Raw genomic sequence first — 24,976 nt, 5'->3', positions numbered from 1 at the left:
AGGAGAAGGAATTTTCTGACCTGATGCTTCTCTGTTTCCCCAGAGAACACACAACACAGAGCACAAACAAAGCCTCCCTACCCCACCCCCGATTTGAAATTATCTTCTTTCCCCATTGGTCCTTTTGGTCAGGTGCCAACCAGGTTATTTGAGCTTCTTAACCCCTTATAGCTAAGGAGGAATTCTAGTCTACCCTTAGCTGTATGTTTATGACAACTATAATAATAACAATGTTGCATATGTTAATCACTATTCATCTGAGATCTCATAGTGCTGCGCTGCTGATAAGCTTATGGTATGCCCGGTATCACATGATTGTTGTGTTCACAGCATACCCACAGAGAGTTAGAAACAAAACAAATACTCTTCCTGGAAGGTTACAATGTAATGCTGCTTTATTCCCCAAAATCCAGAACTCTAACACACAATAGCCAAATACAGAGAGAGACAAAGCAGGCTGCTCCCTGAGGCAGGGAGGCAGAACATAGCCCACCTGGCTCTGTGCAGAGTGACTGTAGAGGCCCCACATTGCATGCTCCTTACAGAGCCCCCTAGCCTGCAAGCAGCATCAGAAAACCCCTCAGGATTCAGAGTGGCAATTTGTGATTTCTACACAGTTTTCAATACACCACACTAATCACATAGCAAGGACCCTGTTGTCAGCATCGTTCCAGGGCCCAGGGAAGAGGAATCTGGAGGAATTTTTAATCTGACTCTCCAGGCTCAAGTTTTGTTTGTATTAAAACCCTGCAATAACATCTTTTGGGCCAGACTCTCTCATGTGGCTGAGCCCCTCTGAACACAGGGGAGTTGGGGGTGTCAGGAAGCTAGTCACAACTCTCTGATTCTGAGGGTCAGTCTGCACTGGCTGCAGCTTGGGGATCAGTTAGAGCAACCTAGGAAATACCTGAATTTATGCCAGTGCGGGATAGATGTAACACAGCAGAGCTCCACCCTACCCCCTCCCTACCTCCAACACGCCCCCTCCCTTTAACGAACCATGATCAGTAAGAAGAATAAAGCCTGGACTTTCATTGACTTAATAATAAAGCACAAAGGAGCCACATCTCATGGTGCTTTTCCCCATGAGATTCTTTTAACTAATCACAGTGTCACCACTGTCACAGTGTCCTGCCTTCATTCTGCACGTGTTTGCTCCCAAGTCAATGGCACTTTCTCTTGCAGAGCCATTTTTCCCAAGGGTCAATCCCTTGAAAGTGGCTCTCTGGGTGATCCTGACTCTTCTGGCTGTTCTCATGGCCCTGGCCGGTTACTGCTTCTGGAGGTGAGACAGAGCAACAGGTGAAGTAACGAGAGAGGGGGCTTTGGGGTGAGGAGAGAGATAAAAATGAAAAACAAAAGTAAAGATACAGGGATTAAGGGGCTTTGATTCCATGTTCAGAAGAGTTTCAGGCAATGGGCGGTGGGAGAAGGGTGAACGATGGCTTCACAGTTGAGCTGAGAAGTGTCAAATGGCTTCACCCCTTCAACGTTCATTAAAGGATCCCAATCGAATGGGATTCTGAACTATTCCACGGGGATCAGCACCACTTACATTGAAACACCCATGTGGGGCTCAGTGAGCTGGGCTTGGAGCGCTGACATTTGTAACTTGGCAAGAAAAAACTAACAGAAAGTAGGAGGAGAGAGGGGATTTCTTCGGTTCCAGTTCTGCCCCCGCCCCAGTCTGTGCATGCCCCTTCCCCTCCCCATCTAGATGAGTAGGAGCTGCAAATGGGAAAGTAGTGATAATGGAGAGGTTAGCAATTACCTTATCTACTGTGTGGTCATGCACCAGCAAAACCACTCCACGAGGGGCGGGGCGTAGCTCCCAGTGCTGGGAGCCTGTCTACACTGGCAAGTTACTGCGCTGAAACTTGCTGCGTTCAGCCGGAGGGTGGATCTACACTGCACACTTCTATCGGTATAACTACATCCCACGCTCGGGGGTGTGGGAAATCCTGACCCACGAGCAACTCAGTGATACCGACCTAGCTCTCGGGGAGGTGGAGTACCTACCCCAATGGGAGAGGCTCTCCTGTCAGTGTAGGTAACATCTCCACTAAGCACTCCAGCGGCGCATCTGCACGGTGCAGCTGCAATGCTGTAGGTGTAGACAGGCCCTGAGATCCTGCTACAGGGACAGGGCAATAAACTCTCTATTGTAGTACAAGCGCTCAGCTGTAGGTTTTCCTCTGATCACAAGGGGTAGAAATTGGCCTTCAGTGATCTGGGCATTTCTAGCAATGCTGGGGTTTTCAAAGCTGCCTAAGGGATCTGAATACTCAATTTTTGTTTAAATTAATGGGCACTGAGTGTGCAAACCCCCAAGGCAGCTGTGAAAGTCCCAGCCAGGGTTTTCTCGCCTGAAGTGCTGTGTGGGAATTTACAAGTATCTGAAGAATTGGGAAGGGGAAATATCTGTTACAACCATTTCCCACTGAGGACGGAAGCGGGTAATTCAGAGAAGCAGAAAGGAGCTGTGCTTTGTACTTGTGAAAGTTGGAACTGGGTGTTGTACCTTTACAGCTGTCACCAGTAACCCTTCTGCCTGTTGGAACTGGCAGCAACAAGGGCCGAGTTCAATACCTAGGGGTTTCCCTTCAACAACACAACACCAAACCAGCTTGAGCCCCCACCCAGTAACCTGGGACAATTATATACCATGCTCTGGGTGTCTCTAAGAGGCAATACTTTCTCTCTTGCAAGCACAAAGTCTCAGTGTAGAAAGAAACTTAATAAAAGGTGGGAAATAACCCAGCATTAATTTGGGAATACACCACAAACAGAGTTCATAAACATAAACAATGAGCCAAGGACTCAAGCAGTGTCCTTTTTCCCTCAGGTTCTTCAGTCCAGCAACCAAATGTCCCTTTAACATGCCCATCCCTTCTCTGCACCCCACTCACAGTTGTTGTTGTGGGTCAGTGCAGACCCAGAGTCCAGAGGTGCATCTGCAGAGTTCACCTCCCACCCTGGGTGGAGAGGGGGTAAGCAGGCATATTAGGAGCTCTGCTGCCCAGCAATTGCTTGCCACTCCTCGTCGCCAGCCACCGTGCTGGCTGATCACTGTGCCTCTTCACCAGCTACCCTGACAGACAATTGGCCCTCTGCTTCTCTTCCCCAGCCACCCTGCTGGCCAATTGCTATACCAATCCACCAGGATGTTTTCAGGTCCCCACACTTAGCACAACTCTCATGATTTCAGCTGTTAGAGTGTGGGAGCCTCACTGGCTGGTGCACACTAGGCAATCTCTTACATCAGAGACACTGTCCCAAAGCAGGTCTAACAGTTAGACCTAAATATCAGTGATTTCAGCTCTGGGGTGTATAACAAAACTCTCAATTGACTCCAAATTAACTTTGTTATTACACAGCAGACAAAAAGGATCAAATAGCTGGCTGGCCAGCCTCACTAGGCTTTGGAGCCCATGTCCACTGCCTAGCGAGTGCCATTTAGTTGAGGGTGAGTCCTTCAATCAGTTATGCCACGTACAGTTCTGCTGCCCTTGATTCACACACCAAGGATAACAACCCTTTATTACTCCTGCCCCAATAACAAGGAGATGTGGGATCCCACATAGAATCATAGAATCTCAGGGTTGGAAGGGACCTCAGAAGGTCATCTAGTCCAACCCCCTGTTCAAAGCAGGACCAATCCCCAACTAAATCAGTCAGCCAAAAGTGATCATTTGGGCAAGCAATCCCATCATGTTGAGCACCTAGGCAGGGTGGGTGTGGAGGGCAGAGAGGCCCTGTGACCAGAATATATGGGGCTGCCCTTGCCCTCACGCCCCATGGCCAGAGTCAATATGGCTGCCCCTATCCTCAGGGCAGCGAGGCCTAGCAGCGAAAGTCAATCAATCTGGGGCTTTAACACCCAGTGGCTCTAGCTTCCAGTAGCAGTGCCCAATAGTCACCATCTCAGACAGTAGCACCCAATCCCTGGGGTGGCCCCTGCACCCAGTGGTAGGCACGGGAAGGGGTAGGGGGACCCAGATCCACCCTGCTCCACTGGGTCCCAACCCAGGGCCCTATGAAACCAGTAGCCCTGGTTTCAGATTCAGGTTCCAACCTCAACAAATAATCTTCCTGGGCTGCTTCCCACCCATGATTCCAGTGATGGCATTTCCTCCACCAGCAGCAGCTGTCTGTCTTCCTCTGTCTCCGCAGTCAACCGGGGTCCTGCCGTGGGCTCGGTGTGTTCAGCTGCCACAGTCTGCAGCTCTAGCAGCTTCCTGGCAGGAGCTCAGAGTGTGCGTATGCTCTCTTCCGCTGTTAGCCCAGACTGGGCTGAACTGCTCCCTTGTATATCCAGCATCCAGTTGGAGCGTGTCCAGGAGGGGCGAGGATGCATGGCCTCTTGCACCCATAGGCTGTGTTCAACCCTTGTTAGACCAGTGCACGGTTGATAGGCCCCATCACACAGGGATTCACTCATTTTCAGTCATATGTAAAATTTGTCTGTGTCCAGAGAAAGCTATGTGGGGTTCATTTCCAAGCACTAAAAAAATCAGAAAAATTAACTGTCACTGTCTTGTTCCCTGGGCCTTTCAGAGAATTCTCCGCACTAGCTGCCCTGGTGAGCTGTGGCTAGGATGCTGTAATTACACAAACACACTCAGGACTTGCACAGCTGGTCTGAGATGCTGCTCACACTGGGTCCCAAGACGGTCTCGCTCAGGCTGTGCTCAGCAGTGACTGGCAGACATGACGCTGCCTCCATGTCCAGCAGTGTTGTTACCTCAGGGCTGATGCACCAAGTGGATGAGCTCCAAGTAGGAAAGAGCTGATCTTAGAGGCGATGCCTGTAGGGGCCCATCCACACACCCCTCCCTAGTTCATGCTGACCCAAGCATCCAGCTAAAGAAAAGACCCCATCCACACGATTCTTAGCTGGGGCACCCCATCTACCCAGGCCCTAGAAGGAGCTTTTCCCAGATATCACTAGGATCAGGGAATAGGCATGACCCTAGTGATACATGGCCAGCAGTTGACCCATGATGGAGCCAATCAGACCCTGTCCCTTAACCAGCTCAGGTCAATGCCCCATTCCCATCCTTCACTTTCCTCCCCCATCCCCACAGTCAGGAGCTGGGGAGAACTGGGGCCGCCCAGGGGATGGGCGCAGAGGGGAGCAGACAGGGAACTGGATAAAAAAAGAGACCTTCTCTCCTCTTCCCCCGCAACAGTCAGATCAGACGGGAGTGCGACGAGGCCCAGGAAGCGGGGATGGCTCCTAGGGGAGACACTTAGAGCAGCTCCTAGAGGTGATGGTCAGTGGGGGAGGGAAGTGAGGGATGGTCAGTGCAGGAATGTTGAGACAGATCTGTCTTTGTGTCCTGTCAGTCTGTCTGCCTCACTTTCATAGTTACAGCACAATTATATTAATATCTGGAACTGCACCATAAACATGATGGTGAAATCTCACCTCTTGCCCTTTTCTCCCTCTCGAGATTCTGCGATCTGATATGGAGAGCGAGAAAGGTCAGTGTTTGGATCCCATTACACTAGCTGACAGTAGAGTTATCCCCATAAACACAACAGGGTGAAATCTCGCCATTATTAATTAATGATTGGAACAATTTCCCAAGGGCCGTGGTGGATTCTCCAGCACTGGCAGTTTGTAAATCAAGATTGGATGTTTTTCTAAACAATCTGCTGTAGAAATTATTGTGGGGAAGCCCCCTGGCTTGTGTTATGCAGAGGTCAGACTAGGTGATCACAATGGTCCCTTCTTGCCTTGGAATCTGTGAATTGATGAATCACCTCTCGCCCTGTTCTCTCTCTAGAGACTTTGCTGTCTGAACGGGAAGGAGAGAAAGGTCAGTGTCTGGGCCAGTTACAAAATTAACATTATCCCCATTAAGACTACAGGGGGAAGTCTCACCTCTCCCTCTTTTCTCCCTCTAGAGGCTCTGCGATCTGAGATGAAGAGGCAGAAAGGTCAGTGTCTGGGACCAATGGGATGTGTTGAAGATTTCATGTCAAGTCAGTCAAGTCAGCTCAGTCCAGCCAACTTAACTCAATTGAAAGCCACATTTACTGCCAGTGGAGTCACAGTTTAACACCTTTAGCTCAATTTTAGCAAGTGGAGTTACAGCCTGTTTGAATGAGTGACAAGGAATGTCTCCATATGGGCACCAGAGCCCCAAGCAGGGAGCTCAAGGCTGCTCACACCGACACAAAGAGGCTCTGAAGGGTGAAGGGCCCATTTGTCCTAATAAACCCCATGGAAATTACAGAAATGGCACCTTGAGCCCAGGGCCCTGAATACAACAGCCCAACTTGGTCAGTCTCATTGCTGGAGACTGTGGGTACATATACAGTGCAAAAACCCACCTGTGGCTGCGAGTCTCAGAGCCTGGGTCAACTGACTGGGGCTTGTGCTGCAGGGCTAAATCTAGCAGTGTAGCCATTCCCACTGGGACTGGAGCCCAGGCTCTGAGACCCTCCCCCATCGCTGGGTTTCAGAACCCAGGTGCCAGCCCAAGCAGAAACTTCTACACTGATATTTTCAGCCCTGTAGTGCGAATGCTGCAAGCCCGAGTCAGTTTGCCCCAGGCTCAGACCCACTGACACAAGGTTTTCTGCAACGTAGATGAACCCGGAGAGACTTGTCCAGTGTTTGACAGGATCCCTCACCCAGGAACCCGCTGTGTTCTGACCCTTCTGTGCCCATGTAATATGGGGGGGGGAAGGGATTTTACCCTCAGTAACCACGCACACCCACAACCTCAGCTCCACCCTGCAGTGACTCCATACAATAACCATACAGGTCTGATCAGTGCAGAGCAGTGTGTGTGGTTCTACATTAAATGAAACTGATTTTTAAAGGCACACAATGTTTTTCAGTTTCCCCCTCGTGATCTTACTACAGGGCAGAGTTAAGGTTGTTTAGATGTCTTAGCTGCATTTCTAGACCATAGATTTCTTTTATAATTTAACCATAATTTGTATTTCCTGGGTGTATAACACTTGGTTTGGGAATAATTAAAAGATTCCTCCTGTAATGTGTTTTACCCTAAGTTACAAGTATGTTCTCTCAGCCTTAGCTCCACATTAATGTAGTTTTTATCTGGGAATTGCACTGTGCATTACGGCCCGGATCTACAAAGAAACCCCAGACATAAGCCTCTCAATCCTAGTTTTAGGCACCATGGTCCACAAAACCCCACTTGGTTGAAACCCAACCCTGTAGGCACCTAAACTCACTCAGGGCATTAATCTCTGGTGTAAAAGTTCTCTCAGTGTCTAAGTTTCTGCCTCTGGGCACATGGAGCACACAGGTGCCCAGATATCTACAGCAAGGCAACCATCTCCCACCTGTGCTCCTGGAGACACATAAACTGAGGGGAGGAGCATCTAGCTCACTTGTGGGGCCTGATCCAGTAGATGTGCTCAGAGGCTACCCACCACCACACAGAACGAGGTGGGAAAGGGAGAGGTTGTGAGCCTCCTTTGTAACATTTAGCCCAGGGGTTAGGGTACCCACCTGGGCTGTGGGAGACTCTGGTTCAAGTCCCACATATCTGCCAGATAAGGAGAAGGCATTTAAACAAGTATCTTCTACCTCTCAGGAGAATGCTCTAATCACTGGGCTATGGGACATTCTGATGTGAAGCTCCCTTTGTCTCTTTTCAGAGTAACAGCCATGTTAGTCTGTATTCGCAAAAAGAAAAGGAGGACTTGTGGCACCTTAGAGACTAACCAATTTATTTGAGCATAAGCTTTTGTGAGCTACAGCTCACTTCTGCGAGTGAGCTGTAGCTCACAAAAGCTTATGCTCAAATAAATTGGTTAGTCTCTAAGGTGCCACAAGTCCTCCTTTTCTTTTTGTCTCTTTTGTTACACTTTAATTAAACATTAACTCAGAATCACTCTATAACACCTCTCTACCCTTCGGCCATCTTGCGTGGCGCATGGCCAGTGCCTTCCTCTGTCTCTCAGACACACAGAGATGCCTAATTTGCCTGGTTCCAGAAGAGGGGCTCCTGGCTGTGGATCACTAGCAGAGAGAGGCACCAAATTCAGGAGAGGGGTGGGGCTTAGAACATACCCCTCTTGTCGGCCTCTCCCATTGGCTGGCTTACATGGCTTCTAACACACTAGGTTCTGTGGATCCCATTCTAAGTCGCCTGCTTCTCCCCATTCAGTGTATCGGGAGCTCTGAGATGCCTTTGGGGTTACACGAGTTCTAAATCGCTGCAACCTGCTCACAGTGTGAGAACCTTGTCTGTGCCCACCCAGGGAAACTCTCCCAAAGCTACTGGCTACAGGCAACACGAGGTGCTGTGCTCCGGGCTCCATGAGCCCCACTGTGTCTCTCTGCAGGCTAGCAATTCACACCCCGGCTTTGTTACACCCCTTTGCCCAGTCCCCTGTCTCCTCCTGGACACCAGCAATGCACCCCCGCTTACTGGCTTCACCTTGGTTCAACACACTCCTTTGCACCAGGCACTTAGACACTTCTACAGTAAAACAAAACTGAAGTTTAATTAATAGAGCCTAAGACAGGGACTCAACTAAAAGCAAGTGTAGATTTGGAAACATAAAGTTACAGGTATAAGAAACACAATCTATAGCCTATACTTGTTCACAGGTTATCCTGTCTAACAGGGTATTTCTCACCCACTGGACAGTTCTATTCACAGTGGCTGCGAGAAAGCTGGTGCAGGGAATGGAGTTACAAATTTCCAACCTTTCACACAGTGAGGCTGAGGTTTTCGAAGCTGCCTCAGAGATCTGGATGCCCATCCAAATTCCTGTTTAAAACCTTGTTAAAACTTTGTTTTCATGTTTTTGTTACAATCAGACATGAACAGGGCTCTTTTCCATGTCCTAGGATGTCCTGCAGGTGTCTTCCTGCTCCCTGAAGCTCTCCTTAGCTGAGGGACTTGCTGGCCAGGCTTTTGTGAGGACAAGGCGATCTTTAAGCCGTCACCTGATCCCTGGGCCCAACTTCCCTTAAAAGACCAGACACCCTGTGACACTTAGTCTCACCCATCTTCACACTTTCCATCCCCAACCCCAGTTCCCTCTCTACTTATTGTCCCTTCTGCCTTCCATCTCTAAGCTCAGTGAACACTCTGTCTACAATCGCTGTCTGGAGTTCCTCTCCTCCAATTCCATCCTAGACCTGCTCCAATCCAGCCTCTGTCCCCTGCACTCCCCTGAAACCGCTCTCGCCAAAGTTTCTAATGACCTTCCTGGCCAGCTCCTATGGCTTCTATGTGATCCTCATTCTCCTTGCGCTAGCTTCATGCTCCTCCTTCTGACACCACTGACCAGACCACTTGTCTCCATTAAATCCTTGGCTTTCACAGCTCCCTCCTCTCCTAGTTCTCTTCTTGCCTTTCTAATCACTTCTTCGGTGTCTGTTTTGTTGGGTTGGTCTCTTCCTGTCTCCCTCTTTCAGAGAACATCCCTCCCCCAGAGCCCAGTGCTTGGCCCCCTGCTCTCCTTTCTCCACACCCTGCCTCTAGTAGCTCCTATCTACACACATGACTTCAGATACCACCTCTGTGCCAATGTCTCTCAAACTGTTTCTCCACTAAAGACTGTTCCCACATCTCAACCTATCTGACATCTCCTCATCAATGTCCAGAGGGCAACTTAGGTTCAACAGCTGAGTGTTTAATCTCTTCTGCACCCCTCAGAGCCCTCCTCACTTCCTAGCTTCTTCATCTCTTTGGATAACACCATGAGCCCTCCCAGAGGCAGGGGGCTGGGGCTGCCCTCCCTCCCTCCCTCCCATCCTGCCCACTGGTCTGCCCCGAGCTAGGTACCAGGATCTCTGCCCCTCCTGTGGTCCAGAGATTGTAGCCCTGAGGTGGGGTGTGAGGCTTGAGCTGACTGGAAGGAGCCCAGAGTGGAGTGGGAGGCCTGGGGTCTGAGCCCTGCTTGAGGTGGCTCCTTATGGGAGGGGACCGGGGCTATTTCCCCTGCCCTGGCTGGGAGAACCACTCCATGATGTTGGCCTGAGTTGGGAGTTGAGTGGGAGGGGCAGAAAAAAACTGTCCGGTATTTTTGAAATACAGTGTTGGCCACCCTAACAACACCTCCATCTGCCCAGTCACTCGGGCCAGAAATCTGGGCATCGTCTCTGACTCAGCCTCTCGCTGGGCCCGCATGTCCTGACCTCACCCCAGTCTCCCTGCTCCTGCCTGTATAACACGTCACAGATACAGCCTCTTGTGTCCGTCTCAACAGCCCAGACTCTTGTTCATCTCACACCTCCACTGCTGTGATCGCCTCCTGTCCTGCCTTCATGCCAGCCGCTTTGTCCCCTCAGCTGCATCCAAAGCACGGCTGCTAGGCTCAGCCCTCAGGCTCGTCTCTCCTACCACATCCTCCACTTAGTTCCACTGAGGCCCCCTCCAGCACAAGCTCCTTGTCTTTGCCTTTAGGTCCCTCACCAGTTAGTCCCACCCTGTCTGAGCAATTGGCGCCACCTTCCCTCTGCCAGTGATGGCAGCCTGCAGAGCCGGTTCTAGGGGTGGGCGCATGGGGCCGGGTCACCCTCGGCACCACTTCCAGGGGGAGCTGTACTGCTGCTGGGCTTTTTTTTTTTTCCTCCTGGCAGCCTAGGTAGGGTGACCAGGTAGCAAGCGTGAAAAATAAGGACTTTTTTTTTTGCAGTAGGGTGTATAGTTGCATATATAAAACAAAGCCCCTCGTATTGGGACGGTACTGATAATATTGGGGTCCCCCCAGCCTGGGTCACCTGCCTGTCTGCTTCTCCCTTAAAAACCTCAGTGTTTTCTCCGCCTCCCTTTCCATGTACAGAAAAACACCCCCTCAGTATTAGTAAAGCTGCCCCCTTCTCCTCTCTTTAATCCCTCCTCCAAACCCAGCTGTGCTGTGGCCCCTGGAATCTCTCCTGGCTGGCACTGGGCACCTGGTGAGCTGGGCTTTGGTTTGTTTTTATCATTATCAACCCCTCCCAACCCCTTCACCCCACTTGCCTATTTCATCCCCCTGTTGTACCCTGTCTGCCATGCAGAGGGTGAGCTCCCTGGGCCAGGGACTGTCGCTTTATTAGATGCAGTTTGTGCGGACAGAAGGGGGACAGTGGGTGCGTATGGGAGCCATAGAAGAGGCTGTGGTTTTAGTCATGGCAGGATATAATGAGGGCCTGAGAGAGAGATTGTGCTGCAAGGATGGAGAGAAAAGGGCAGATACTGGAGATAACACCCAAGAAGCAGCAGCAGTGTTTGGAAATGGCCTGGGCGTGCAGAGGGGGGAACCAAAAATAACCACAAAGTTGTGGGCACTGAGATTTGGCCAGGGTGATCACTAGGGACCCCAGTGAGAGTGGAGTGGGAAAAGTCAGACTGGAAGGGATCTAGGACAGCTGGAGACACAAGCATTGTTTGCAGACTGGGTTCACTGAGTTCAGAGACAAAAGGGAGGAGGGAGAAGGGGCAGCAGTTAGAGGGTTGGGTGGGGAAAAGGCGGTTTGTGGATAAAGTTAGACATGGGCATAAATATTTGCAGGGTCAGGCCCCAAGACTGTAAACTCTTTGGAGTAGGGATTATGTCTCTTATAGTCTGGCGTGTGTGCACAGGTCTAGTGCTGTGGGCAGGGCCTTTAGCGGCTGTAGCCCAGGGCCCCGGGCTAAGCATGGGTGGGGGGGCCGGGCTGCAGCCACTAAAGCTCCTCAGTGTTGCATTCTTGGCCAGTTCTGCCTGGCGGGGGGTGGGGGGAAGCGGCTCCGTGCACTGCTGACCCTTTCCTCCCGCACCCGCCCCGGGCTGGAGCCCTGTCCCAATGCTTCGTTCGCTCCGCCCCCGCCGCTCCCATTGGCTGGGATCCATTGGCAGGTGTCTCCCCCCTCCCCCCCCCCGAAGCAAGCGGGAGCGCCAGGTAAGCGCCCCGCATGTCAGCCCTCTCCTACACCCTACCGCCCTCACAGGCCCCGCACTCCCACCCCCCCAGCCTGCTCCTGCACCCTACATCCCTTCCTCCCTCCCAGACCCCGTACCCCCACCCAGCTCCTACACCCTCCCTCCCAGACCCCACACTCCCACCCCTCAGCCTGCTTCTGCACCCTCCCTCCCTCCCTCCCAGACCTTGCATCCCCCCAGCCCACTCCTGCACCCTCTCTCCCTCCCAGAGCCCCCAGCCCCAGCCTTCTCCTGCACCTTACCTGCCGCCCAGACCGCTCCCCGGCAGCTGCCTCCCACACACTGAACCCTGCATTTTTGGCCCAACCCTGGAGCCTAGGGGGCCCCACAAAATCAACTAGCCCCAGGCCCCCAGAAGAGTTAATCCAGCCCTGGCTGTGGGGCCTGGCCCTGAGTGTGTGCGTACAGGACCCAGCTCAGCGGGGCCCGGCCCTGAGTGTGTGTGTGTACAGGACCTAGCGCAGTGGGGCCCAGCCTGGAGTGTGTGCGTACAGGACCTAGCACAGTGGGGCCTGGTGCTGTGTGTGTACAGGACCTAGCGCAGTGGGGCCCAGCCTGGAGTGTGTGCGTACAGGACCTAGCGCAGTGGGGCCCAGCTCTGAGTGTGACTTCTAGGTGCAACTGGAGTGCAAATAACAATGTGGAGTGGGGCAGAAGACTGGCCATGGGATATGCAGGTATGGCATCAGGTGGGGCTTAAAGGTAGGGTTGCCAGCTCTCCAGGATTGGCCTGAAGTCTCCAGGAATTAAAGATCAATCTTTAATTAAAGATTGTCATGTGATGACATCTCCAGGAATACATCCAACCAAAACTGGCAACCCCACTTAAAGGTGTGTCCGTCGGTGCAGAGGACCAGGGATGAAGAGAGGCAGGTGGGGAGGGTTTTGGGGATCAATATGGGAGGGACAGGGAGTAGTGATGTAGAGCCAGGAAGCTCTGCTCTCTGGTCCAGGTTTACCTGTGCAGTGTTTGAGGTGTATAACATAGTACATGTAACAGCTGCAGTAGGACAGGTTGGGTCCCTGCCTCCATAAGAAGCCGGCTCCTGTGCTGTGCTCTGCTTAGCATCTTATGGACAAATCTTGCAAAACATTCGTATCAGCAGTGAGGGAGATGTTGGTTTTCGCTTGACTATTGCCCATTCAGTTTTGAGACACAACGTTAACTCAGGATGTCTTTGACTTTCCAGGGGAATACGAGGCAGTGAAAGGTATGTGTGTTTTTACTAGTTTTGATTATGCTTTAAATTGGAAGAGGAACACTCAGAGCTGCGTGTGCAAAGATGTGTTAGTGTAAAAAATTAATGTGTTACAGGTAAGGTACACGACAAGAGGATATCCAGATATTACCCAGACATAATGGATGAAAAATTTGTGGTATTGAAATATGAATATTAACTACAGTTGCCAACTGAACTGAAACACAGAGAGACTCAGTGACTTGCCCAAGGTCACACGGGCAGCCTGTGGTGAAGCTGGGCCTAGATCTGTTGGTTCCTAGGACAGCACTTTAATCATGGAGGGAGTTTGTTCTGGGTATAGGGGGAGCTGGTGGGAGAAGGAACAAAGTGAGCATGGGGGTGAGTGGGGCTGGTAGTGCGGGAGCAGCAGGAGGTGAGAGGTGAGCAAGGCAGAGCCTGGGAGGGGAGGGCAGTGGGTGGGAGGCATCCAGGGTGGTGAGGAGGAGGAGTTGGATGGCAACGATCAGAACAGAATTGCAGAGCAAGGCGAGAGTCAGGAAGGCCAGATGCTCTTTCCAGACACCAACCTAGGCTCTGGTTCGTTTCATCCCTGCTCCCCTCGCCACCTCTGCTCCCCTCCCCCCTTGCTGCCCCCAGCCCTGTGCAGTCTGTGTCCATTGAACCTGGTCACAGATGGGTCTGGGCCATTTCATGTCCCTGAGCCTGTAGGGAGCCCGAGCCTCCGATCATCACCCCCTTCTCACATCCCCCTCCCACACTCCCTCAGCTGGCTCAGGGTGGCCCTGCAAACACCCCACCTCAGTTTACCCTCTTCACACTCCTTACATTACTCCACACAGCCCAAAAGGTCAGAGACAAAAGTCCCCTGCTGAGGTCTGTTTTCAGTCCACATAAACCCCAAAATAAAATCTTTTCCTTTGCTCTGCTCCAGCCCTGACTCTCACTCCAGCTCCTCACTCTCCTCGAGTCAGGAGTCCCTCAGCCCCCCGATTCCCAGAGCTGGGCTTGGTTCTGTCTTCCTCATGGAATCAGGAGCCCCCAGCCCTTCTTCCCATAGCCAGGCTTGGTTCAATCTCCCTCATAGAATCAGGGGACCCCATAGCTGGGTTCAGGTCAGGCTGTACCTTGATTCCCTGCAGCTCTCAGCCTTAGGGCTCTGTCCTGCTGTAGCCTGTCATTGTCACCTCCAGGTGCTCTTCTCCCTCAGGGGAGCCCCTCTCTCTGGGGGCATCCCCTCCAAGCTCCTTGCTCCGTGAGCTCTCCTGGGATCCCTTCTCCTCAGCAGCTTCCTGTCTCTAAGACCCTTCAGCTGAGCCCTGGTAACCCTTTATCAAGCTCATTAGCTGTTTGGCTGCCAACCAGCCACCTAGAGATTTAATTACTTCCAGGTGGGGCTGGGTTGGCTGCTTCTCCCTCACAGGAGCCTGTCATAGGTAGGCTGGGCCCTGACTCCCCTTAAAGGGCCAGCCCCCCCCCCGTGACATCCCTTCCCCCCACAAAGCCAACCTGTACCCAAAGGAAGGCTTGACCATGGCTCACACTTGGTTATTGTCTGCACCCAGAGGGGTACTTCCTGCCCTGCTGCCACAAGGAAATCTGCAAAGCCCTTGGCCACTGAAGTGTAAAGAGACTACGAGTTGTCCCCCCAATGTTCTGTGTAGCTCATGTGACAGGCAAAATCCTCCATAGTCTACAGCGTAGTTCAGAACTTGTACCCCCTGTAAGGGCATGTCTACACTGCAAACTTACGTTAACCTATGTTAGGTCGCCTTACAGCCACAGCAGTCATTACTGGGGTAGGTGTTGTCCACACTGCCCTCCTTTTCTCAGCTGTGTCCAGCTCCCCGCCAGGAGCCCAGCTGCCCCATGGGGATCTTGGGCAGCCACCCACATTTCTCACCTCCTTTAGCAGGGAGCTAGGATTGAGGGCAGATGGACTTCAGCTGAAGCCCATCATGGGTCTGGGCTTTCTTGATAATTTCACAGCTCCAGCATGGAGCCATGAAATTAACGACAGCTAACAGCTGACATAAGTAAGGCAGTGTCTACACCAACACTGCATCACCCTAACTACACCGACATTAGTCCTATGCCTCCTGTGCAGGTGGAGTCATTATGTTGGTGTAGTGCAGCACTTACATCAGTGGGAGCAAGGCTGTCATGTGTACACTGACATAATTAGGTCAACGTAAGCTGCCTTATGTCAGACTGACTCTGTAGTGTAGACCAGACCTAAGTCAGGCCCTCTGGCCATCACAGAGATAGTCAAAGCACTGACCTTTCACCACTGGTGTCATGCTCCTGTGCCAGATATGGACTGGCCACAGCGCTTTCCTCTGAGCCAGATACACACCAGCTGTGTTCAGTGTAAGATCAATTAATGCTCTGCCAGGTCTGACTGAGGATTGTTTAAAAAAGGTATTTAGCACACAGCAGCACCTAGTGGCTGAACAGTATAATACAGTTTAGCATTCCAATACATCTTCCCCTTTAAATCCTACATCCCTACCGTTGCCAGTATTTACACTATCACACTGTATTTGGAGTGCAGTATGGATCAGTCTGTCAGGTGTCTCTGAATGGTCCTGGTCTTCTAATTACATGACCCGAATATGTAACAGATTGGTCCTCTGAGTGTTCGTTAGTTGCAGTGACTGACTATGGTCGGTCTGGAATCCTTGAGTCGTCTTCTTGCTCTGCATCCACCATCTGTAGAGTTTGCTCTGTCGATTGTTCTTTCTGAAGAACCAACTGTAGATATTGACAGTTTCTGCTGAGCTCTCCTCTGTCAGTCTCGACCACATACAACCTGGGTGCTGAATTATTTTCCTTTACGACAGCTGGAGTATTCCATTCTTTTTCTCCATCCAGTTTGACACAAACACCGTCACCAGGTTCTAGACCTGGTAGGTCTCTGAGTGATGTCCTTTGTAAAAGTGTTCCTAAGCTCTTTTTATCTGATTTGGCTACTCCCTACATTGGGAGGGCAGTTCTGAGTTGTCTTCCCATCTGGAATTGTGCTGCACTGTATCCAGGAGCTGCTATTGGTGTAGATCTGTAGCTCAGAAGAGCAAAGAATGGATCTTTCTGCTGTAGGATATTCTTGGCTGTCTGTACATTGGCTTGGCTTCTCCATTCGCATGTGAGTAATATGGGCTGCTAGTAATATGAGGAAGACCATATTTTATTTGGATAAATTAAATTCTGCTGCAGTGAATTGTGGTCCATGCTCTGTCACAAGTTTTTCTGGAACCCTGTGCACTTCAGTTGCTCTAGAACACTCTGGTGTGTTACGTCTTTCAAGTACACTATTTCTATATACCTGGAAAAATAATCCACAACTACCAAGTAATGAGGTCCCCTGAATTCACATAAATCTGCAGCGAGTCTCTTCCAAGGTCTCTTTCATTCAGACTAGCTTCTTTGCATCATTAATTACTACTGGCCATATCTTTTTTCCTGCTGCCTTCAGCAAAGGAGCTCTGGGAGCCCATTTTGAATCCTCCTCCACCCACATGACTGTGTGTAATGTTATCAGCTGGAAAAGCACCTTCCTGCTCCTCCCCTGGGGAGATGTCTTTTCCTTTAGGATGGACTTCTTTATGGCCCAGCTCTGGTTCAGGCTTTGTGGTGCTCTTCCAGGCCCCTGCAGGGGAAAGGTCCCCTGTCTCTTACCTTCTTATTTCAGCTTCCTCTTGGATGTAGGGTGACCAGATATCCCGATTTTATAGGGACAGTCCCAATATTTGGGGCTTTTTCTTATATAGATGCCTATTGCCCCCCACCCCCTGTCCCAATTTTTTACATTTGCTATCTGGTCACCCTACTTGGATGTGTGTTTTTATGTTATTAACGTGGTTGCTTTTCCCTTTAGAAACCAGAATCTCCACCTCAGACAGCCCATCTTCCACCCGATGGTCCTGTACCGCTGGACCCACAACAGTGCTGACCTTGTCTCCAGCTGGCTGGCATAGCTCACTGCCCAGCTACTCTGTTTTCTGGAGATGACTTGTCTTCTCTCTCTCTGGCATAATTTTATCTCTTTCCACAAGGCCTCTGGGCTCTCCTACTTTGTATGTGTCTCAGAACCAGGCTTCATTCCACACTCGATCTTACGCTGATTCTGGAGCTTCGTCAGCTCCTTCCGCAACAACAAACACTGCTGTTCCCTGGTTACCTTCCAGTGCTGAGACGGGCTAGCTCCTGCTCCCGCTAGATGGCTTGGGCTGAGATCTAGTCCCTTGGGCAGCGCATCTCCTCTAGCTCCTCCTCAGCCTTGGGCCTGGAGGGTGCTCAGCTGTGCGAGGCCTTCTGCCCTGCTCCCCTCAACTGCAGCAACCTTTTCTCCTAGCTCTCTCCAGTTCATTAGTGGGTGGGGTTGCTGGGTCGCTGTAGAGGACACGGCCACTAGTGCAGCTTCCCTTTTAGCCAGCACCTCTGTATCTGTGCCTGTCGACATCCAGCCCTTCAGCGCGAGATCCACTTGTTCCCCTAAAAACCTCCCAAGGACACCCGCAGCATCACTGCACTCCCCTGTGTAAATGCAGCCTCCTGGTGATTTACTGCTGGGCTCTCTCTTATTGCACACACCAGAGACCTCAGCCTGTACCTCTGCCTTCTCCTGAGCCCTCAGCTTTAGTCTGTCTAGTTCTTTAACTTCTTTCAGAATCTGTTCCTTTTCCTCTATTCGGAAACGTCTACATTGGAGCTAAGAGGTGTGATTCCCAGCTCATGTAGACGTAGCTGAACTAGGACTTAACAATAGCCGTGTGGCCAGGATGGCGCAGGTGGCAGCTTCAGCTACTTGCCTGAGTACAAACCCGCCCAGCCCCCTTGGTATGTACTCAGGCAGCTGACCGGAGCTGCCCATCCTTGCCGGGCTACACTGCTACCTTCAGCATGCTAGCCTGAGCAGAGTTAGTGCAGGTACATTTACATGAGCTGGGAATCTCACCTCCCCGCTCAGTTGCAGACATACCCTCAGTCTCACCTTCTCCAATTTTCTTCCTTCTAAGTGGTGTGGCAGGCTCATGTGTCCCAGAAAACCCTCCTCTAGTTTCCCAGCCACACCACTCACATCCTGCAGCCCTTTCTGGTCCCCTCCTTCCAAGGCCTAGGGCTTGTTCAAGCCCTTCCCATTTTGGATCCTGGGTAACTTTCCTCTTGCATGGCTCATTTTCTACCTTGGCTGCCTGCAGCTTGGCTGTCTTGAGACTGTTGTTCTCCATCTCCCTGTTGCTTTGCACCTCCCTTGGCTAAAGTATTCTGGTTTTCAGGTGCCGCTTCTCCTCTAGGGACTGGACTTCTTGACCAGGGGTATTGGCAATCCCAACTGCCACTTCCTCCCTGTGGTCTGCTGTCTGGTGCTTGGTACATTCAGCAGCTATGAGTTTCTCCTGAATATCAATAATCTCACCAGTCCTTGGCTCACATGGGTGCTGGAGCTTTATCTCCAATGGCTGGGCTTCTTGGGAGCTAGAGCAGAATTTCTTCTGCCAAACGCCCTGTTCCTTTTTCAGTGCATTGACCCATTTGCTCTCTGCAGCCACAATCTGGTGGCTTCTCCCCTTCTCTGTGAGTAGCTCCTTCTGCCTCTCCTCTGGTCACTGGGCTTACTCCCGTTGCTTGGCCAGTTTCAGTAAGAAAACCCGCACCTGGGCCTGCAAATTACAGAGCTGTTCAATAGCCCTCTCAGAGCTCTAGTCACACCCCTCTCCTGGGACCACCAGAAATGCTGAATCACATTTAGCTTCTGCCCCAGCTCCCCTGGCCCAGAGAGTCTGCTGTCCACTACGCTGCTGGTTGGATCATTTTCCAAGGGAGTCCTTTCAGTTTCTTGGGGGAAGCTGCTCAAACACCCCCAATTCTCAAGCTTTGAATCTGGGAGTGAGGCTAAGGTATCTCTAGTAAGCAGAGGGACGTCTGAAACCCATGGCTGTCCTCTCCTTCTGATGCTTATACCCCAGGGCCTGCTTTCTTAGCTACCCATTTTACCCAGTACTAGAAACTCTTCCTGCCCCATAGCGACATCCCCTCTTCCCAAAATCCAAAGTTCTTGTAGTGCAGCATCTTTTTACGTGTCCCTTTTCCCTGTAGTCAAAACAAATCAACCCTGGGAGAGGATCACTTTTTCCAGCCCAAAATGGGGTTCCCACAGTCCTGGGCCTGACCTCCCCATGGCAGGGTGTCTTTAATAATCTGGGACTCCCCTGTTCCCTAAGTGTTCTGGGAAATCAGGTCAGAGTAACCATCCTTGCTCCTGAAGGCAGCCCCATCTTATGTGCCCGTCCTGCCCACAGTCAGTGCACAGTATTGGACCAGCCCTGTCTTCGGTGGGTCAGGGTGACTCTTTCCAGTCACTGGTCCTCTGCAGTACGTCATTGTGGGTGCCTGGAACACCCTTGGCTGTTGCTGGCCCTCCAGACATCAGCTTGGGAGAGTGAATGTCCCACAGTCATGGAAGATGTCTGTGCCGTGCTGCTCTGTCAGCCCTCCTGGGCGAGTCTCAGAGCCGCGGTGACAGACTTTGGCTCTTGCAGTTTGTACTACAGCAGTAAACACAGCTGTGTAGATGTTGTGTCTGGGGCTGGAGGTTGGGTTTGAAGCCCCCCCTGCTACCTGGGCTTAAGAGCCCGAAATTCAGACTGAGGTCTGTACGGCTGTTTTTAGCGCCATAGCAGGAGCCCCAGAAACCTCAGTCTGTGGACCGAGCTCGCTGCTGCGGGCTGTGTAGACGATCCCAAAGTGTCTCCAGAGTCTGGGTTTGAAAGTTCCCAGTGTGTCTGACACAGGGCCAGTTAATGAGAGTGAGGGGGGTGGCTGGTGCTGTCGTTAGATGGAGACACCTGAGCCTTGGGGCTCTGAGACGGTCTCTGGGACCATTATCCACTCTGGGAGACACCTAGGTGCATCTACAGAGAGTCTGTGCCACTCGCAGAGTCCATGGGACAAATCTCTCCGGTCAGAGAGTTCAGGCTGGAGCCAAGTCTCCATTTTCAGCCTGATGTAGGGGTGAGATCAGGGTCTGGAGGGGGGCATTTTTCTACCTAGGGCAAATTTAACAGCAGCTCTGGAGTGTTTCATAGCTGATGCCCTGAGCATGGCCTGCCCATAACTGTGTGTTTCTGGGGATATTGACAGTCACTCACTGCAAGTCTCTGGAGTTTGGACTCCTAAGTCGCTCAGACAGGTTTGAAGTGGGGCTGGGAGAAATGTTTTGGAGAAATAGTTTATATTTTTGGTTCGATTGAAACTCTTCCTGAATCCATGTTGAGTTTGCTAACTAGTTTCAATGAACAGAAAAAGGTGCCCCTTGTGTGATGTGGGGTGGGAATTGGAATGTGGGTCTCCTCCCCTCAGGTGAGGGCTGGAACCGCTGGGCTCTGGGTGTCTGACGTGGGGCTACCTCAAGCTCTCCTGCTGAAGACACCCCCCTGTGTCTAAACACTGCCATGGGCCCTGGTCCAGAGCGTGGGAGTGAGAATGACTCTGCAGCTCAGTGGGTCGGACCCTACCTTGGAGCCCAGAGTCCAGCTGCCCTGCTCCAGTGATCCTGTAATTACTAACCCATAACCCCAATGAGGAGAGGGGTTACTGCCTCTTGCACAGCAGTGTCTCAGGCCATGTCTGCCGGGGTTTCCTTGCACCGATGTAGCTGCCCCGGTGCAAACCCCTAGTGCAGACGCGCTGCGCAGGTATGGATTGGGACTGGCACCCGATGTACCTTCTCCCAGATGGAGGGGGCAGAAAGTGAGGAAATCCCCCCTCCAAAGCAACAGAGATTCCCTGGGGTCTGCCCCTTCCCTCATATGCCTCTGCCTCCCAGGTGCCTGTGACTGCACAGTACCACTTGGCCCTTGCCTCTATTCATCCATAACCACAGTGAGGGGAGGGGTTACGGCAGGGGATGGCCACCGACATAACCCAGCCAGCCTCCTCTGACTTTAGCGCAGGCAGGAAGGGGTTAAGCCCTAAGGATGCATTGTGCACCAGGGCCCAGGGAACTTGATTGCAAGGGCTTCAGCGAATGGGGCCAGAGAGGTGGCTCAGCAGGGGAGGGTGCCTAGGGGATGGAGTCGCTCTGCACTCCCTGGGGGCAGGAACCTACCCTGGGGGCTGCTGTGGAGCCTGCAGGTTTGGGGCGTGATCAGGCTGGAAATCACCCCCACCCCCACTATCACCCCCAGAGCTTAGCTGAGGAGAGGCTTCCTTGTCCCAGTGCTGGGGGCGGGGGGGGGGGGTTGACACATGCAGAGCTCGGCTCCTCTTGGCCAGTGCCCTGGGCTGGAGGGTCTTGGGCGTTCCCAGAGTGCTGGCCCAGCCAGAGGCAGTGGGGGAAGGAAAGAGCCTGCTGGTGATGCGGCTGGTGAGCTGCTGAGTGCTCAGATCAGGGGCAGGTTCTTCACACAGTGCTGGGAGCAGGATGTGCCCCACTGGGGGGTAGCAGATACGGAGGAGCAGTGAGGCTGGGGGCGGGGGAAGGGGCAAAGGACAGCGAGGGAGGGGGAGCACGTGAAGGGCCGAGGGGTGGGAAGCAGGGGCAACATGTAACCGGCTGCCACCTGGTGCCTGCCTGCACTCACCAGCCACCGCAGCTTGCAGCGAGCAGCCAGCGCTGGCCGGAAACGGGCCAGGGGCAGGGCCCTGCTGGCTGAGAGCTGGCACGCAATGGGGGCTGCGCTGGTGGACCAGCAGGGGGAGAGTCCGGCCCTGCGTTCTGCATCTTCGCCCCGCCACCAGCCTTGCAAACCCACCCCCATCGTCAGCCACTGGCCGCCTCCTCCTCACCGCTGGTGGGTGGGCGTCTGGTGAGCAGGGATCTGGCCAGCAGCAGGACCCGTCAGAACTGATGGGGGCAGAGACAGAAAATACGGGACAATTTGCCCATTTTGAAGAAAAAGTCGGGACACCGGCAGGAGGGCTTAAATACAGGACTGTCCCTTTAAAAAAGGGACGTCTGGTCACCCTCCCCCCTGAGGGGAGTCAGGGCCCGTCTGCCTGTGAGGAGACAATGAGCCGGGAAAGGGCAGGGGGAGCGGGGGTGGGGAGGGGAAGGGGACAGGCTGATGCTGGGAGGGGAAAGGGGAGGGGCAGGTGATAGGAGCAGAAGGGGGAGGAGAAGAAGGGAGGGGCAGGCACAAGGGCAATGGGGGGGCAAGAGGAGTGGACACCAGGAGGTGGAAGGGATGAGGAGTGGGGCAGGTGCCAGGACCATGGGTGCGGGGGAGCGAATGGGCAGGCACCAGGAACAAGGACCTGGGGATTACAGTGGACGAGAAGCTGGATAGGGGTCAGCAGGGTGCCCTCATTGCCAAGAAGGCCAACGGCATATTGGGCTGCATTAGTAGGAGCATTGCCAGCAGATCGAGGGAAGTGATCGTTCCCCTCTATTCGACATTGGTGAGGCTTCATCTGGAGTATTGTGTCCAGTTTTGGTTCCCCACATTACAGAAGAGATGTGGACAAATTGGAGAGAGTCCAGTGGAGGGCAACGAAAATGATTAGGGGGTTGGGGCACATGAGTTACAAGGAGAGGCTGAGGGAACTGCGGTTATTTAGTCTACAGAAGAGTGGGGAGTGGGGATTTGATAGCAGCCTTTAACTACTGAAGGGGGGTTCCAAAGAGGATGGAGCTAGGCTGTTCTCAGTGGTGGGAGATAACAGAACAAGAAGCAGTGGTCTCAAGTTGCAGTGGGGGAGGTCTAGGTTGGATACCAGGAAACACTATTTTACTAGGAGGGTGGTGAAGCACTGAAACGGGTTATCTAGGGAGGTGGTGGAATCTCCATCCTTAGAGGTTTTTAAGGCCTGGCTTGACAAAGCCCTGGCTGGGATGATTTACTTGGTGTTGGTCCTGCTTTGAGTGGGGATTGGACTAGATGACCTCCTGAGGTCTCTTCCAACGCTGATATTCTATGATTCTATGGCATGGAGTGAGGCAGGAGCCTGGGGGCAGAGGGGCTGGCTGGGGCAGAGGGGCTGGCTGGGGCAGGGGCAGTCACCAGTGGGTGGAGGAAGGTGAGAGGAGGGGCAGGGGGAAGAATGGAATGATGGGAGGGGTGGGCACTGGGGGTGGGGGTTAAGGGGGAAAAGGAGGGGCAGGCATCAGGGCCATAGAGTATGCATGAGGGGCAGGACGGGAGATGAGGGGAGGGGTGGGCTCAAGGGGCAAAAGGGGGGCAGGAGAAGGGACGGGAACTGGGGCTCAGAGGAGGGGGAGAGGGAAGGGCCTCGCACCAGGGGACACAAGGGGTGGACAGAGGGGCAGGCACTGGGAAGGCAGAGGGTGGGTAGAAGGAGGGGCTGTCACCAAAGAAAAGGAGGGTGTGGGGGAAGGCGCAGGTGACAAGGGGAGAAAGTGGGGTGAGGTGCAGGGCGGGTGCCAGAGGGCCGTGAGGGGTGGGGCAGACCCCAGGGGGCAACAAGGGAGCAAAGGAAAGGGACAGTCATAAAAGTGGAGAAGGGCATGAGGGGAGGGTGCCAGGAAGACAGAGGGGGGCGAGGGAAGGGGCAGGCACCAGGAGGGATGTGGGGACTGAGCAGAGGGGCAGATGCAGGGAGAGGAGAGTGGAGGGGCACCAGGGGGCAGATTGGGGGCAAGGGAACAGGTGAGCACAGGGGGGCAGAGAGAGGGGTGTGGAAATGTGGGCACCAGGGGGGCAGAAGGAGGATGAGGGGAGGGGTGAGCACCAGTAGGGCAGAGATGGAGTGATAAAAAGGGCTTACACCAGGGGTTCAAAGGGGGGAAGGGAAGGGGACTTGTACCAGGCAGGCAGGCAGAGCAGGTAAAGGAAGAGGCAGGCACCATGGAGGCAGATGGGGGCAATGGTAGAGATGTGACTCAGGGGGGCAGAGGAAGAGTGAAGGGCAGGGCTGGCACCAGGGCACTAGAGGGGGGTGAGGGATGCTGGTGTCAGGGGGGCAGAGGGTGAGGGGAGGGGCGGGGGGAGAACTAAGGGGAAGGTGCCGGGGGAGGGGGTGCGAGGGAAGGGGCAGGCACCGTGGGGAGCGACGGGAATGCAGGTTAATTTCCCTTTGATCCCAGTGACCAGCCCCTGCCCCTGGCACTGACTGTGACTCTCTCCCCAGTGGACGTGACTCTGGATCCAGACACGGCAAATCCCAACCTCGTCCTGTCTGAGGATCGGAAATGTGTGAGACACGGAAACTGGGATCCGCCCAACAAGTCTGAGGGATTCGATCATTATATCTGTGTCCTGGGCGCTGAGGGGTTCACGGGCGGGAGGCGTTACTGGGAGGTGGGAGGCAAGACAGGCTGGTACCTGGGGGTTTGTAGGGAATCTGTGAGCAGGAAGGGGAAGGTCACACTCAGACCTGAGGATGGATACTGGGTCGTGTGGCTGAGGGGTGGGGTATACCAGGTCCTCACCTCCCCCTCGACTTCCCTCCCAGTGAGCATCAGGCCCGGCCGGGTGGGGATTTTCCTGGACTATGAGGCGGGCGAGGTCTCGTTTTACAATGTGACTGACAGGTCCCGTCTCTTCAGTTTCACTGACACCTTCTCCGGGACGCTCCGCCCTTATTTCAGGCCTGGTTACTATGTTTCGGGTACAAACGCGGCTCCCCTGAAAATCTGCCCAGTCCCAGCTCAGGCCGGGGGGAATCTCGGTCCCTGACAGTGACCCCCACAGCACAGACTGGCCCCTCCCAGCGCTGCTGCTCCTCCAGCTCCCAGTGGTGGGGCCAGTCACTGCAGGCAACTGGACTTTTTGTGCTGACTGGACGCTGCCAGTTTCCCTTTTCAACTGGAGGTTCCAATCAAGAACCGGACACCTGGCAACCCCCGCCCAGGCTGGGTGAATAGGTCCCACTTGCTGGAAGGAGCCAGACAGATTCCCCCCTCC

General features: G+C 53.1%; 1 pseudogene; it reads left to right on the top strand.

The window, feature by feature from the left end:
* LOC140898123 (butyrophilin subfamily 1 member A1-like) overlaps positions 1-24,748 on the top strand; it is a 54,421-nt pseudogene extending 29,673 nt beyond the window's left edge.
* Positions 24,749-24,976: the final 228 nt, after the last annotated feature.

This window comes from Lepidochelys kempii, chromosome 14 (genome assembly GCF_965140265.1).
Source record: "Lepidochelys kempii isolate rLepKem1 chromosome 14, rLepKem1.hap2, whole genome shotgun sequence".
Taxonomy (NCBI): Eukaryota; Metazoa; Chordata; order Testudines; family Cheloniidae; genus Lepidochelys; species Lepidochelys kempii.
The sequence above is the reverse complement of the archived record's forward strand: the minus strand, read 5'-3'. Positions and strand labels throughout refer to the sequence as shown.